The 16,136-nt window shown below is 34.6% G+C and overlaps 1 protein-coding gene across 1 annotated transcript in view; it reads left to right on the top strand.

Annotated features, from left to right (window-relative positions):
• The window catches only part of LOC6567965 (afadin), a 58,054-nt gene that overhangs the window by 718 nt on the left and 41,200 nt on the right, over positions 1 to 16,136 (top strand).

Here is a 16,136-nt window from a genome sequence, read left to right as displayed (position 1 = left end):
TTGTTGCTGTTGGTGTTGCTGTTGCATAGGTAAAAGAAGCAACATTAATTCGGATGTGGTTTTGCGCTTCAAAAATCTACACACGCAAGCAACAACAGCAAAACAATAAGAAAAGGGTGCGTCGACATTTGTTGTTGGTGTTGTTGTTGTTGTCGTTTTGCTGCTTTACATTTTGCTGTTCACCTTCGTTATCACAGCGTACATTTTGCTCTGGCTTTTCGTGAAGATGTTGCCTGGTTGCTGCTGGCTCCTCCAGCGCAGCTCTCAAAAAGTCTCCACTCTACTCCACTCACGCACACAAGCCCAAGACAGTTATACCTGTTTTTTTTTTCTTTCTGTTGTTGTTGAGCGCAGCCGCTGCCGCCGCCGCTGACTGAGAAACTCACTCACGCCATTGGAGCCGAGCGCCGGCGCGACGACGACGTCGACTGGAAGATTGGAATTTTTATGTGTGCAGCTCTACAAAGCGAACAGCGACGCGTTGTTGTTCTTGTTGCTGCTGCTGTTGCTATTTTCTTTGACAACAGGTTTAAAAATAAGTACACACATACACCCATAGACAGAGAGAGGCTTGCTTAGTTAGCTTTTACATACTTTTGGCTAGCCAATTGTAGTCTACTACGTTTTGCATTGGTGGGTGTCATGCTGACTACCTTTTTTTTGTTGCTTTTAGCTCTTCTACTACTACTTTCGGTCATTGTACTGTTGTTGTTTTGTCTTCTTGCCTTGCCTTCTTTCTCTGTTGTGGTGTTATTTTTTTGTATGTTGTTGTCTTGCCCACCGCCAGAACAAAAAACCACTACAACTGTTAACTATGTAAATATATATATGTTTTTGCGGTTACTTACAATATACGTGCATGTGTGTATGTATGTGTGATTTTTTATTTCTGGCCAATTGCAATTGCCTTTTTGGCGCCTTAAGTTTTGTTTGCTTCGCTTTACGTTTTTTGCCAAACTGAACTTTGTACTTTGGCTTGGCTCACTGCATGACTCACAAAGCTTTTGAGCTTTGCTTTGAATTCTTTTTGCTTTTTGCCTTCGTTGCATTACTGGAATTTTGGACTGGAATTAAGCAATGAGCCGATATTTACTGGATTTTTTATAGTAATGGGGAAAAATCACCTGTAATTAAAAGTTGATTGCTCGTTTTTTTTCTACCTGTAATCTAAGAAGTGAACTAAATATTTGCGTTATCGAAAAATACGACACAAGAGTTGCTCAAAAAAAAGACCAACAGATAAGCCAAATAGCTATTGGCCCATAAATATGGGCAACGACAATAACAACAACAAAAAAGACAATGCAATTGCATTATATTTGGAGCAGACGATAATGAAAAAAAGGTAAATAAACCCCGAAAAGATTCCACGAAAGGTGCACAAAATAAATATTGAAAAGTCAAATTAAATAAACCCAAAAGCAAAACAAAAACCAAAAAAAAAAACAAGTGCCGTTTAAATGTGGGTCGAACGACGAGATTCTTCCAAATGCGCCCATGCAACGTGCATGGCAGAAAGAGAGAGAGAGAGAGAGAGAAAGAAACTGGCACACTACACACACACACGTGCGTATGTATGTGTATGTGTGTGTGTAGTTACAGGTGCCAGCTAATCTAATTACGACATAGCAGAGACTCGTATCAAATATTTGCCCATTGATAAACAATACAAAAAAATGTATATAAAGAATTTTTCATGTGTTTGTAATGAGGCCAAACTACTTTCCAATATGCCGCAACAATTAGTGGGGTGTGGGGAAAATGATCGATAGTTCTATTGGAATATAGACCTATTATTGTTCTATGCGCTTTAAAGCGGTTCACATTTCGAGTCGCGTTTTGTGCCTCTGTTTTTGGTCCAGGCTCCTCAAGCTCTTTGTTTTTGTTTTGCGCTTGTAATCGGAGCAAGTCGCGGGAATGTTTATTTTTGGCACATTATTTATGCATTTGCGGAGTGAGTTTTTTTTTTTGCCTTTGTTTACTTTTGCTTTCGTAATTGGAATTGAAATTGGAATTGGAATCGTTGTCGGCGGTTTATTGTTTTGCACAAATTATAGTTTATTATGCTTTAGCTGGAAATGTGAGCTTTTTTTTTTTGTTGGCGCAGCTGCCCACGGCTGTTGTTGTTGTGTTTTTCCCTTTTTGCCGTTCTATAAACAAATCGAATTTGGTTTCGCGTCTATTTCATGCGAATTATATTAACAGCAAACAACTCCAAAGATAAAGGCGAGCAGCTCCTGTGTTTCGAGACCGAAACGCATTTGTTAAGGGGGGTCAAAAGGGAGAGGTATATATTATAGAATACTATCGAGAATGTGTGTGAATATGTATATATATAGTATAACCATAATGGGATCAAGATCAGGCAGTGTAAATATTTTAATTTTTTTCATTTTGCGAGTGTGGCCACAAATAAATAAATCGAATATTTACAGTTTTTATGTTTTTTTATGTAATACAAATAATTTGTTTAATTTCTAGAATTTATAAATTTTTAAGAGACAATATCTTTTTGTAATTGCAATTATATTTCTTTTGTAAAATGTTGTAAAATTTCACATTTTATTTTTTATAGAAATCAGAAAATCAGAATCCGATTTATTTGCAAAACTTGAAAAAGATAAATGCATATGATGAGGTAATTTATAAAAATATACTTAAATAAAAAGTGATAATAAATAAAAAGCAGCATTCTGCTTTTTTTTCATTGATTGACAGGAACTGTTCCAATCACAATTTAAGCTCAAGTCCGATTTTTGAGCATTTAGCTGCGATGCATAACAATTAAAAAGCAAAAAAAAGGAAAAGGAAAAGGAGCGCCAAAAAATGGCTTAAACATTTTGCGTTGATTTAGTGCGGTCAGTGCCACGCCCCTGCCTGCTGCCGCTGACCGCCTCTAACTGCTGCGAGCACACAAAACTTGTTTGGCAAACTTGTTTTGCTCAACACACACATTTATATATTTTAATTTTTTGTTTTATTTTGTGTACCGACTGACCGTGATTTTGAGCTGAATATATTTTGCCCATGAGTTTAGCTTCAGTCAGCTATTGTCCGAGTCCTGATCTCAATCTAAATACGATTATGAGTGTGTGTTTATGTGTGTGTGTGTGTCGCATTTGTTGTATGTGGATGTGTGTGTCTGTGTGTGTGGTTGCAAGCATTTTTCAAAGATCTACTTTCAGCTTGCGTCGCGTGAGAAATTTGTTCACCAAACCAAAAGCAAAGCAAAGCAAATCCAAGCTAAAGGAAGACGCCCCTCCCTCCCCTTTCCGCAATTGCACAAGCGACGCCCTCATCTTCGATTGACTGACCATGCAATTTCCCCCTTCCCCCTCCTTATGTCTCTTCTGTTGTCACTGCCCGCACATTCCACAAACAGACTAGGCTCTCACATTTCCCACACGACAACAACAACAATTTACTGTATAGCAGTGGGGTGGGTTGGTGGGTAAACTCCACTCTCCACTTGAACAACCGCAAAACGTCCATTGAAAAATTGCACAATTTTTACGCACAGAAAGAACACTCGTACGTCTTCTTCTGCCTCTTCTTCTCCTTCTACGTATGTATGTGAAGATAAAACATAGAAAAAATACAAGTTATTTTTGCCCCTGTTTTGATTATTTGCATTGCATGCATTTTAGCGGCAAACCACAGCACTTTGTGGCAAACTCTGCCTTAAGATACAAGCAATTAGTGATAATAATCCATGCAACAAAGGTTGGTCCGTTTTACATTTAAATGCCCTCAGAAATTGTATATCTCTTATAAATATATCTTTTTTTTTATTGTAATTTGAAATTAAATATTGGTTTTAATTGAATTTAATATATTTTTTACTTTTTGTATTTTTTTTGAGATTCCTTTTGTGTGCATTTTCATTTGAATTTCATTGGAAGTGAAGTGCATTAAATGTCAGATCACAGCTCACCAAATTGGAAATGCCTTACAAAAATAGGCTGGAATTGGAATTGAATGGGGAGGGGGATGCTGGCAGCACTCAAAATGCATAATGCTCAACATAATCGAATGAATTGAGGAAAACATTCGCGCTGACTTTTCGATTTTTATTCACTCGATGAGCGAGTGGCTCTTGATTGATGGATGGATGGATGTATGGATTGATTGATTGATGGGCAGAAGTGTGACAAAAGGTATGACAATGGAGCTGCTGCTTGAGCATCTTAGATGACTGTACTTTTTGTTGCTGTTCGTTTACTACAATGTTGCCCTGAAATTGTCAATTGGTATAATTTCAAAAAACGTGAAAAGAACGGTTTTTTTATTTCCAACCAACAACCACGTTCTGCGCCAGTGCACCAGCGAACCTCCTCTGCTCACCTCAATTTCTCTCCCTCTCTCTCTCTTTCTCTCATTCTAGCGTGTATTCTCTTTACGATCCTTTTGCTGGGCTAGCTACAGTTACAGCTACCTGCCTGACGATGATCTTGATTTTGCCGCTCTGCTCTGCTCTGTCTTTTTCGTCTGTCCTCTTTGGTTTTTTTTGTTTTGTTTTGTTTTGTTACCTGGTTCGCTGCCCTCCTCGACTTTTTTTTTGGAATGGATGGGAATGCGTGTTGTTGGTGTTGTCTACGTTTCCACCCTTAATCCAAACAGCAAACCGAAATTCCAGCAAGTCCGCTCTCTTGCAGTTGACGACAGCGTTACCAAGCCAACATTTGAACTCGGCTCTCATCTGAGTATGTCGCGTACATGTTGCATAAGATTTGCCTAATTGTATTTTAATGAATATTTTATTATTGCATAATATATACATTTTAAATTGTAGACATCATTTAGAAATAACTTCGCAACTAATGTGTTTTTAATTTTCAAACTCCAAAACTGCAAATATTAAAAAATAAGAAATATGAAATATATAAAATCAAATAAGAAATACAATTAAACAATATATGAAACAATTTTTAAAATTTGTAAAAATAATTAATAATACAAGAAATAATAAACAATGTACAAAAAATTAAAAAACAAATATTTTAAAGTAAAATAAATACAAATTAAATTAGTATCACGCAGCAAAAGCATTTTAGAATTCTACTTTTAGTGCACATCAAATTGCATATAAATTATATACGTATATCTTTCTTAGTTGCGCATTTTAAAGAATAGTAAGCAATTGAAAATACCCCATGTATGCATAATGCTGTCACTTCTACTTTTATTTCCTTTTGCCGAATTCATTTGGTGTCTATGCCATAAGTACACGAGTCTCTGACTGTCTGTCTGTCTGTTTGTCTGGCTGTCTGTCTCGGCCACTCAAATGAATGCATAATGTGGACTTAATGTGCGTCTGTCTGTCTGACAGTCTGTCTGCCTGCCTGCAAATGTATCTTTATTATGATGTTGGTTTTTTGTTTTTTTTTTCTTTTTTGTTAAGCTGATGCTCTTCGGATTCTCAAGTGCCGCCTGCTCCTCATTGAAACTAATTATTACGCTCTGTTCGTCCGTCCGTCAGTCTGTCTGTCTGGCAGCCTGTCTGTTTGTCTGGCAGCTGATTACCTTTGGCTATTTGCCTTTTGGTTTGTGCTCTATGCCGTTTTGTTTGCACAAGATGTTTGCACCTCTAAATTACACCCTCCCCTCTCTCTTCGCTGTTGCTGCTGTAATTACATTTTTTTTCGACTTTAAATCCCGTTTTTACCAGCTGCAAATTTAATGCTTGGCAGAATTTTGACTGCTGTTGCTGATTTTGGCTGTTTTTGCTCTTATCTGCAGCAACTATTTTACAGCTAAAATTACAAAAGATGTTATCCATGTTGGGTTCGTTATTCGGATGTGGGTCAACAACAACAAACAGCTGTTTTTATTTTTATGACTTATTTACTTGATATCCAAAATTACAACATTTTACGGAAATTTGTACAATTTGAATGTGCTCTGATTTGAGAAAGGTGTTCGGCTCTAGAGGTGATTGTAAAAATTTAATTTCGGATTTGCAATTATCAATATTCAACATTTTCTTATTTATGATTTATTCAGACTGAAATACAGTGAACTGAAAATGAAAACACTAAAGTGTGTGAATACAGATAATCAAAAAACAGAGTGATAGTTCAACTATTTTATAATTTCTGAAAGTACCACTGTGAATGTGAATATGACGCATTGATTGAGTACAAATTGTTTTTTCTAATGAGTTTCCCTCTCTTTTATTTAAAAAATTATGCCAGCAACTTCATTAACGAACATTTCACAACATTATTATTAATATTTGTGTTTTAATAGTCATTTTATTAATTTGAATTTATTTATTTAATGTGCACTAAAAACAGTCCACCACTAAAATGTTGGAAAAGTCTTTATCAATCTTAGATTGTGCTCAATAACTTTGGAATATTATGCCAAAGTAAAACATATGGATTTTTCAAAATGCTTACAAACACATAACAATAATTCGAAACTCAAGAGGCTCTTTTGTTTTTGTCTACACCCAAGGCCAATTTGTCGCTTGATTATTTGGCCAAAATCGCAGTTAGACTCTGAATGATGTTCATTGTCTTGTTTAGTTTATTATACAGCCGAGGCGATGAATGAGAGTTGATGTGTGTAAATATATACGTATATACGTATATACATATATATATATTTGATTTGTACCAAATCATAACCGGTTAAGAGGCCACATGTGCGGTGGAATGCGACATCTCTGAATGACTTTTAGTAGATGTACATAATTAATTAATATGCAACAGCGTCAGCTGCGCACTTGCCGCGCAACTCAACTGTCAACTGTGCAACTTGTTTACATTGCTCAATTAATAAACCACGACTCACCTCTACATATATATGTATATATATATATATTTCAATTTCTAAATGTGTGGCATTTAATTGCAGGTGTTGTTTTTTACATTTTTTTTTATAGTTTCACAATACTTAAGATTTAATTTATTTGTTTGTGTGTGTATGTGTTATTTACTTCAAGGCTTTATGCGTTATGTCAGAATGTGTTTTGTTTGGTTTACACTCACTGCTCATCGTTCCCCTTTCCCAAAAACTTTCGCTTTCAGTTAATACGAGGCAAAGTTGGTAGAATGATCCCAGCATTGCTTTAAAGTCCAGTGTTGTAAAAGCTTTCCATTTTATGTTTGCGCAAATGTCAATTTTTTATTGATCACTGAATAAACTGATTGCCTTTGATAGCTGTTTTTATGTAATAATAATAAAAATATATGGTGTACATAAAATTTTGATATCTTAACGAGCAAATTTCCTGCTTTTGCGACATTTAAAAGTTTTTAAAGTTTTGGCATTTTAATGTGAAATTAATGGAATTAATGGAGTTATTGAACTTGTGCAACAATCTTCGATATCATATAGTATATATATTCTTGATCAGCATCATAAACCGAGTCGATATAGACATGTCCGTCTGTCCGTCTATATGAACTAACCGATTCTTGAGCCTATAAGATCTAGGTGTCTTCAAATTTTGAATATACATTTTCGTATACCCCAAGCAAATGAAGTCTATTTCATTTTAACGATAATAGCCTCGGTTTTGCGAATATCGATAAAAATCGATTTGCCGATTGCAAAAAAAACACATTTTTAAAGTTGACATAATATTGCTGTGTTACACATATATACATGCACACATATAAACACGTTCTCACCCACACACAAACATACACTAAGTGTAATCGCATTTGAGTCTAGGGTAACTTTCAGAGAGCTCTCTCGACTCGAGCATTTTTACTTGTTGATGTGTATACTTTTAGCTTTTCATATAACAAAATAAAAAATCATTGAATTTAATTTTGCCTTGAAGCTGAAGCATTAGTTATGTTACTACTGTATATCGATTACCTTATTCGATATTTGCTGCATAATGCAGCTAATTTAATAATAATACCGATAATTTGTAAGTAACTTTTTCTCAACAGTCATTGAAAAGGCTAATTTAATTGTTAAATGTGAGCTATTTTTTTCTTTCTTTTTGTATGTTTTTCTCTATGATTTTCGTTTGCGTTTCACTTGTGAATTTTCTCTTGGTTCAATGTTTATTTGTGTTTATTGCATTTTCTCAAGCATTTGACATTTTCACGCTAATTGAAATTTTATTGCCGATTGTCAATTGTCGCATTGTCTCGCCCGTCGACCGACCGACTGACTGACTGTCTGTCTGTCTATATGTTTGTTTGTTTGTATGTTTTGTCTGTTTGCCTCTCTTTTGATCGTTGACTTGTTGCGGTTTAAATTTCTTTGGTCTTGGGCTCTTTTTATGGGCGTTGTTTGGCGCAGTGAAAGTTGCGCATTTCCAAGAAGTGCGCACAAGTTGTGGAGGGGAATCGTACTTTCATACTGGTCGTATCTTGTCGGATATATAGCTTGCCATTAGATATATAAGTGCCTGGCCATTTGACTGCTGCTTGCTGCTGGCTGCTGACTGCTGCTGGCGGGGGGGTAATCAACATCAACATCAACTTCAAAGCGGGTTCCGGTTAACAGACATTATGATTTTCCCACATTAAATATGCACCCAATGTGAACTTCTTGTACTGAAGCAGGCAATACAGCCTATATATCTTGGCCTGTATATATATATAGATATATATTTTTTTGTCTTCTACATTCATATTATTTTAAATTGTTAAAGTGTCGTGTATTGCATATTAAACAAAGCGCAGGCCGCGGCTCCATTAAACACTCAAATTGCTTCCTGGCCTAATTAGACTGCAACAACAGCAAACAGCAACAAGATGTGTATGTAAATTCGCAACAACAACAGGAGCAACAGCAGCAATTGTGGCAAGTTGGAAAATCTCGGGTGCGTCACTTTAACTGTTTTTCCTGTTGCTGTCGCTTTTGTAATTGTGCTGAACGCTTTTAACCATAATATGTTGATCTTTTTTATGTCAACACAAAACTAGCAAATAAACCAGTAAGAGTGTTACAGTTTTTGACTGAGAAATACCCTGTCTTTGTATGAAATTTCTTTTCAATTAGCGCATTAGAACAGATCCTCAGCATGAAAATTAAAATATATAATTCTAAACATCATTTTATTATTTACTTACAAATTTAATAGGGGAATTTCTCAATCGTTGTTCATGTCATTTTAGCATATTTTTTTGCTTTGTCGGTAGTCGCCTCAAACTTAACGGAAGCCATTTCAAACACATAAAACATAAAAGCAAAGCTTCAACAACTGAGACAGAAGTCATTGTTAAAGCTCTCTATTGGTAATAGTGTTTTGTTTTCTGGCTTCCAAACAAGATCTGGCGTTCAACATCCTTATTATTGTATAATAAATATATTCCTACATACAGGAGGGTATTTGCCCTAATGCATACCTCATCGCTCATGTATATAGGGTACAAATATTGTATAAAAAGTTCGCAACTTTGTAATTAAAATGTGAACACAAAATTTTCTCTTTGTTTACGATTGGGTTTTTGTATTGTTTTCAAGCGTTCATTATTTTGAATGATTATGGTTGTAGTTACCATATACGCTTTGCAAGCATTCGCACTAAAGGAGAAAAGGGGGCACACAGAGAGGGACAGGGAGAGGGAACGAGAGGGAGCGAGTGAGTTTTGGTCTCGATTCAGTTGAGGTTATGACATCACATTTCTGCGAATTCAAAAATTGCTTTGAGATAATTTTTAGATACAGTTATCGTCAGAAAACTAGAACGCTTTCGCAAATAAAAACCCTAACAACTCCAAATGCTTTTCACAAAAGTTAAATGTGTTTTTTTTTTAGTTTATAGATTTTGTTCAACAATTTTATAGTCTGCAAACGCGAAACATAAACATAAATAAATAAAAAATAAAATAATGCAAGATTTTCTATTGACTCTATTGGCTACCTCAACAATTTGAAGCTGTTTACCAAAGAAATGCCGAGAAAGAACTCGCTCATGCTTTGTTTTACTCATATTATTTTTAATATCAGAAATCTAAAAACTTTGATGCCCTAATGCCAAATGACAGATAAGATTGCATATTAAAAATGAATCAGCAGCAAATATAGCATTTATATGACGATTTAAAAATAGATAAAATAAAGTTGTTTTTTATTTTTACTTTTATCTTGCATTTGTTGATGTGCCTACATGTAAATAAAAGGCCCAGCCAATCAAGACAAAATGATGATAATGGCATAGAGATAAGGCCATAAGCATAATCAGTCAACAACCTGTTAACTGTTTCGCATCACTGATGAGCAACAAGTTAACATCAAATGAAACCACTTAGAAAACACAACAAACAACATTTGACTAAAATGGCTAAAACGGTCAGCGAGTCATTAATAAACATGGCTAAAAAAAAAAAAAAAAAAGATTTAATAATTGAGAGCTACAGTAAAACAAACAAGTGAAAGTTGATTAATAGTTTCCGCTTATGGATTGCGTATCTATTTTGTTTTATTTATATTTTTATAATCATTTTGCTTTTCGATCTCCTCCACTTGTTATCTGTTTTTGCCCATATAATTATTTAAATTACATTTCGTATTCGTAGCACGCAAAATGCAAATGTAATAAGACAAGTAAGAATGCGAGAGGGAGATAGACTTTGGCTAGGAAATACCCTAAACTAAAGTTTTTGAACCGATCTTTATGAAATTCTCACAGATGAGTATTATTATGGAGAAATGTGAGAGAGAGAGAGAGAGAAAGAGGGAGGGAACTTGAGAGAGGAGATACCTTGATCACAACTTCCCAGATGATCAAGATTATGTCGAACCCTATAAGGAAGATATTTCTTTAGAATAGCGGATTTTAATGCTTTTGGAAAGATATATATGCAATCCCAACAAGAAATATAATTATTTCAAATTGTGACTTTTATTGCTATCGAAAATCGATTTGTATCGATATTCTTGAATCGAGGAAAGTTATCGATAACATGGAATGAAGTTAATCTGCTTATCTCTCTCTGAGATCGCCGATTTCATACTGACCGACTTTTGATGCTGAGTTACTTGCTTACATCATTATACCTTTTGTACCCATTTTTAATAAGTCTAGGGTATAAAAAGAAAAAACCGCCCATGCGTCGTTTGAGCAATGCAAATATCTCTATGTGTCTCTCTCTCTTTCGCGCTCTCTCTCTCTCACTCACACGCGTTGCGCATTTTTGCATGATCATATAATTATTTTTTGTTTGGTTTTTGGTATTTAGTATTTTCACATTGTTTGATTTGCTCATATGAATAAACAAACTTATCGTATATGAATATTTACCATTTTCTATGCATATTCTCACAAAAAAGCGTTTCAGCTTATGGGAAATGAACTAATTAGGTATGCAAAGGAGGCAACGTTTCTGGGGAGCGGCCATCTCAATGAGAACGATAATAAAATGTTGAATGTTGTCGTTGATGTTGCTGTTGCTATTGCTGTTGGTGTGGTTGTTGCTGTGGAATGCATAATTATTATGCATGTGTATTTGGCTTGTGGTTCAGGGCTGTGGCTGTGGCTACAAAAGGTGTTCAATTTGATGTAATTGGGTTAAATTGCATTTACTGAACATAGACATAGAAAGGCTAATTGTCTAATTAACAGAGCGGATACTTACATTATTATTGCAATTTATATACGGTGTACTACAATGCAATAATATATTAAGAACAAAGAACGATTATTTTTCACATTCCACATTGGAATTTCATTTTATCTTGAATTAAAATCGATAGATGTTTTTTTTAAAAATGAAAGTTGTCTGAAATGATTTCGCATAAAATATTGTAAGATAAATTAAGTTTACGTGAAAATTAATGTATTTCATTCATTCATACATTTTTTAAATCCGAAATATTCAATGAACTTATTTAATTATTGTTTTTATCATATTTTTAGCCTTTACTTGAAAGTTTTTCAGGCACAGTTCAATGCATTAAGGGCAAATATCAGAAGAAGAATGTCTTCATTATTACATTATATATGTACGCTTTGGTAATCTTCAAATGCTATTGGCTAATAATTTTTATTTTATTTAATTGATTCTTTACTTCACCTAATTTCCTTACGCTTTCGCAAGGAATGTTGTCTAAAATGTTCATAAATCCAAAAAAGTTTGTCTATCTAAATGTAAAATTCTCCATAAATCAGAATCTATTACTAATCAAAATTAGAAAAAAAAAATCATTGCCAACTAAAAATCGAAGGCTGTGAAAGTATCTACGATAAGTTTTTTACAGCACGAAATTGTCGTGATCGAGGCATATAAATAATTCTAAATAAGGCCACCTATAACATGTGTAGAACGTGTAGGTGTGTGTGTGTGTATGTGTGTGTTATTTTTAAAAGGTGTGATCACAACAGCAGATCGTGACTAATGATAATTACAATTCCATTGAACTTTTCGTAACTGTGTTTTAAGCAGTTGCTGCCTGCCTGGAATAATTTCTCTCATTATATCAAAGTCAAACAGAGGCCAAAAAAAACGAGTTGATCTTTTAAGAATTAGTCACGATCATTATGGTGGCTTGTTTTGTGTCCCGCTTCCTGTTTGTGGGCATCCTCTATTTAAATTCAAATCTAAGCCGCATTTCGTCTGCTCGGGTTGATTCATGAGTTCGACTCGACTCGCCTTCGTTTCTCTTCGCATTTCCTCGAGTACTTCGAGGCTCATTAAAATTTTGCGCTCAACCCAAATTCCAGTTACCAATTAAGCATGCACACAAACAATACAATAACAATAGCAACAAACTTGACTCATATTTGACTGCTAACTGAAAAAGAGACTCACCTATGTGTTTTTAATGCTATGGCAAATAAAAAAAACACGGTTGGCCATGTAACAATACAAAAAACATGAAGTCAGAAGACTGTATTCGTGAGAGCTAGACTAGGAGATACCCTGAATGCAGCTGTTAAATAGTAGGCTGACTGATATTCTTCAATATGAAAATTCGTTTTGGTTAACAAAATCTGTGTTTCTGATTCGATCTTAATGCAATTTGGCAGTTATCGATAACATGAGATCGGTTTGTTCCTACAAATGGGCAGATAGCCCATTTCCTTCTGTCTGTTACATACTTTTTCGCATCTTCATTATACCCGTTTCTACCCATTTTAAGTACTCGTACGTTCAGGGTATAAAAATATGAGCAACAAAAAGAGTCAACAACCACTTTGGTATGTCATTTGACGCCGGTTCGCATACGCCGGTTTTTTTTTAATATTTTTTTTTTTTCTTTTTCAGTTTTCACATACGATGAAATGAAATTTATTTTGGCCAACAAAAGTTGCGCTAAGACAACAATAAAGCGTCAACAACAGTTACTGATGACTTAGCAGCAAATAACTAACTTCATAACTGACTTTCATAACTACTCTAAACAAGTGTGCGCTGATGTGCCTAAGTAGTTAAGTATTCCGAGCACTTTTAATAGAAAAATGTCGCCAGAAATATTTAAGCAACGTCGGCGCCGTTTAAATTGGATTATAAATAATACAAGTGCTGAGTTTAAAATGCCGAAGGTTGCAGATTATTAGCTATGTTACTCGGCTTGAGTCACAGTACACATGAAAAATCGATTTTTTATATATTTTATATTTTACAACAAATAGTTAAATGTAAAAAAAATTAAAAGTTTTGTTGTTTATTGAAATAAAAGGGAAACCCAACACAACTTAAAGTTTATGTTTCAAAGTTCAAAAGCAGACAAATATATAAAATATATTAATTATAAAAGTTTCTACATGTTTTCACATGTCCTTACGATTGTAAGATATAGATATATCTTAATGATAAGATACGCAGATCAAGATAACATTATTTTCTTTTTTAAATTTAAAATAATTCTTTATTAAATATCTCTCTTCTACGCGATTCTAATGATTTGAACTGAGGTCTTCAGTTGTTCAGGACTTCACAGTGTGGTGTTTGGTTGAAAACAATTATTTCTTGTGATGTAATAAACATAATCTTTTCTCTGCACTCTCTTCGTATTCTATGTTAATCTCCCATTCTCTATTGCTGTCTATATCTCTGTCTCTCTTTACATATCTCTCTCCTATTAATTTTCTTTATCCTTTTCCCTCTGCCTATTCAGAAAGTGTATTCTCCTAGTCGAATTTAGCACCTTTACAAATTTTATTTATTTTGTTTTGCTAACTGTTTGAGTTGAGTGTAAAAGTGTCACAGGCTGGCTTTAAAGGCCCGGCAAAGAAGAAGCCACAGAAAAACACTTCAAAGCAAAGCAAAGCTGCAAAAGGCAAACATGACAAACGAATGACAGAGAGACAGATAGAGAGGGAGAGAGACGCCACAGATATAAAAGTACCGAACTGCGCAAAGGTTTGTGTCATGGCTAACAATTATATTTGTTGTTGTTGCTATTTCCCATTCATTGAAACAGAAAACGGATTCTGCTGATTGAAGCAAATTTACGCTTGTCATTGACGAATGATGATGGCAGATGCGCTTTGTTGATGTTGTTTTTAATGTTGCTGTTGTTGCCTTAGTGTTGTCAACGTACTTGACTTACTGTCTTTCTTATTGGGTTTCAATTAAGCGCCGCTCAACGTGGCAACTAACTTAATTAAGTGCGGCAATTATTCGCATGTAAGAAGAGAGCTTTGCCTGAAATTAGAATTGCGCATAAATTAGACTGGTCATTTTTCAATGTAAACTGACTGGAAGACTCGTAATTTGGAGACTATCTTTTTTAGATTTTGAAATGACAACATTTCAAACTGTAAAATAGGAACATTTTGTTCTATCTATAAATATTAACTTTGAATTGTTTCTGCTCTGCTTAAAAATGAAGTTTTTATGTGGCTGGCTTGGGATTTATTTTTATATTTATTTTCTGATCCAAACCTGAAATTACCTATTTCAAAGTTCAACAAAACAACAATAATAAGTGATTTAGCTTCGGCTTCGATTTGAAGTCTCGAATGTCAGGTGAAAACGGGATAACAGCGATTCTTAGTAAATTCAGGATTTTTCTTGTATGATTACAATTTCTACTTGCTGCAACTATTTGTTTTAGCTTCTTTGGTTGAGAAAGCAAATCTGGCAAACTGCAAATCCCACAAGTGCTTTTCGTTTCTTATTTATTTTTTATTTTTATGGCTCCTGTAAGAAAAAAAAACGACAAGAGCCAATAATGCTGATTGTGACTAGGCCAACAGCACTTAAACGTGTCCCCGACCCAGTTGGGAGACTTTGGTGCGCCCAATTCAAACAGAGATCATGGTCGGTACATTCACCTCTTCTCCCAGCCTTTGTCTCTTGTCTTGGCTTTGTCTTGCGGTGCTTTTAGTTTATACATTTATCTCTGTCTCTCTCGGACTGTCTGTCTGTCTGTCCGTCTATTTGTCTTTCTGCTTTTTCTGTCTATTTGTCAAGCAACAGTGTTTTTTTTTTGTTTGTGTTGTTTCTTTCCGCTGTTGTTGGTTTTGCGGTTTTCCGGCTGGTTTTCTTACAGTTTTATCAGCAGTCGCAATCTTTGGGCTCAGTGCGCACAAACCAACAACAACAATAACAACAACAGCGACAAGTTAATTGTTGACTTTGCTCGCCGTTGCGACGACAGTGTAAATGTCACTTTTATGTCTTTTTAATAATGTTGTAAAATAATGCCCAAATAATTCAAAAAAAAAATAAAAGAAAAATAAACATTTCCAGTTTTACTTGGGACAAAGTCTGGTCTTTTTTCTTTTGTCTTGTGGCTTGTCAAGTTACTGAAAATATTTTGTCTGCATTCTTCCTTTCTGTGTCATTTAACTGTTAACTACAAAGTGCTTGCTAATGACTGTTAAAGTAGCTTTTGGCTTAATAAACTTTTTTCTTGATACTAATAACGCAAATTATTTGATTTTTAGCGAGTTTTTTTTTATTTAACTCTTTTCAAAAAATATTTCGAAATAAATAATAAGTATTCAGCTCATTTGTAAAATTCCCCTAAACAACCCACAAAAACTGCTCGGCAACCAACTTTTTTGTTAGCCAATAAAGGTGTATTGAAATGCAATTCAAAACCAAGCCACAAACATTAAACAGGAAAAAAACCCATTTTGTAATTCCTTCGTCCTGCAGTGGCAGTTTGTTTCCTGGGTAACTCCAAAATTTACCACAGTTGGTACAAGTGTACCAAAACTGGAATTTCATTTATTTGATGGTACAATATATGATTTTTTTAGTAGATTT

Source organism: Drosophila grimshawi, unplaced genomic scaffold (assembly GCF_018153295.1).
Source record: "Drosophila grimshawi isolate 15287-2541.00 unplaced genomic scaffold, ASM1815329v1 contig_311, whole genome shotgun sequence".
In the NCBI taxonomy this organism is placed as follows: domain Eukaryota; kingdom Metazoa; phylum Arthropoda; class Insecta; order Diptera; family Drosophilidae; genus Drosophila; species Drosophila grimshawi.
This window is presented reverse-complemented; position numbering and strand designations above follow the sequence as displayed.